General features: G+C 63.8%; 1 protein-coding gene across 1 annotated transcript in view; it reads right to left on the bottom strand.

The window, feature by feature from the left end:
• Tmem63a (transmembrane protein 63A) overlaps window positions 1-1,268 on the bottom strand; it is a 38,411-nt gene extending 37,143 nt beyond the window's left edge. Inside the window, exon 1 of the mRNA XM_015483591.2 lies at window positions 538-1,268. The gene's annotated coding sequence lies outside the window, so the exon portion shown is untranslated. The remainder of the gene's footprint in view (window positions 1-537) is intronic.
• Window positions 1,269-1,378: the final 110 nt, after the last annotated feature.

Here is a 1,378-nt window from a genome sequence, read left to right as displayed (position 1 = left end):
GGATGGATTTGCTTTCTTGCGTCTGGCCACCTCCTTGCCAACCCCCCCCCACCAGCCTCTCTCATCAGGATGCCACCAGGGCAGCAGGGAGTGATCACCGGGGGCTGATTTCCTTGGACACCTGGCCCTTTCCCAGGCTTGCCTCAAAGAAATGAAGAAAAGCCTCCTCGTTAATCCGAGAGAATTAATCCGAGAGAGCTCCCGCTGCCAACAAATTGCAAAGAGAAAGGTGGAAAGGAGGAAAGGATCCGCCACTGGGTGAACAGCTGGAGCCGGGAGAGGGAGGTCTGGTAAAGCTGTCAGGAAGTCCGGAGGAATTCGAGGCTGGAATGAGTCCTAAGGTCCCCCAGACCGATCCTCTCCTCCGACCCACCCCGCTATCGGCCCCCCTGCTAGGGGATGGGAGCCACAGAAACTGGGAACCGCGCCCGGGAAGTGGACAGTTGGCGTGGCACCTCAGTGTAGACCCTCGGTCGCGCAGTCCCCAAACCACGGAGGGCCCCCTTCGCCCTCCTCAAAGCCCCCTTCCCACTTTACCTGCGACGGCGGCGCGGCTGACGCGGCCTGGGGGAGTGGTCTGGCTCCACCTGGCCAGGCGGGGCGACTTCCCGACCACTTAAAAGTTACAAAGTGAAACTCTGGCGCTTCCTGCACATGCGCAGAACTGCGTCCACGGGTTGCCCAATTTGGAGTTTTCGCCTGCGCCGGCGCGGGCCACAATGCCACCAACTGCGCCCTAGGCTCTGCGCCCCTCCTCTGTCCTCCGCAGCAGCCTGGGCCACCTGTCGCTGTTCGGTCCTCGCAGCCCTGGACTGCTTGCAGGTCCTAGGGGCCAAGGAGGGCTCCACCGGACTTTCTTCAGTCGCGCTGGACGTCGCCTCTGCCCGGACACTTTGTGGGGAACTGGGCAGAACACAGGGTGGTCGCGGCGCGCGGAGAGCATCTGCAGACGTTCGTGTGCAGCCGGGTGTTGCTTGGGGTTCCCCCCTCGAGCTCTTAGGCCCGCCCAGGGAAGTGGGGGTGGGGTGGGGGGGTGGGAGTTCGCGGAGCTCAGCCTGAGCCTGGCCCGCAACTCCAGGCAGCCTGCGGCTACACAGAGCCCCTCTACAAAAGGCCATGAGAGTTCAGATGGGTCTCCGTTCGAACCCAAGTGGAGGTCGCAGCATTTTCAGCCCTTCCCGAGGCTAAGCCCGGTACAGCCCCTGCCAGGGCTCTCTGGGGCGCCAACCCCTCCGCAGCTCGCTGAGCTCTAGGCGTCTCCTGGCGGGGAAACCAGGTGTTTCCGGAGTCAGTGACCTCCGCAACTGGTCTGCGAGCTCTCCGAGGGCAGGACCCGCGCGAGTTGGGCAAGGTGGTGTGGCTAGGACGGCTCGCCGGC

The sequence above is a fragment of the Marmota marmota genome, unplaced genomic scaffold (genome assembly GCF_001458135.2).
Source record: "Marmota marmota marmota unplaced genomic scaffold, marMar, whole genome shotgun sequence".
Lineage (NCBI taxonomy): Eukaryota > Metazoa > Chordata > Mammalia > Rodentia > Sciuridae > Marmota > Marmota marmota.
Note: the sequence above shows the minus strand (reverse complement) of the source record. Positions and strands in the feature narration are given on the sequence as shown.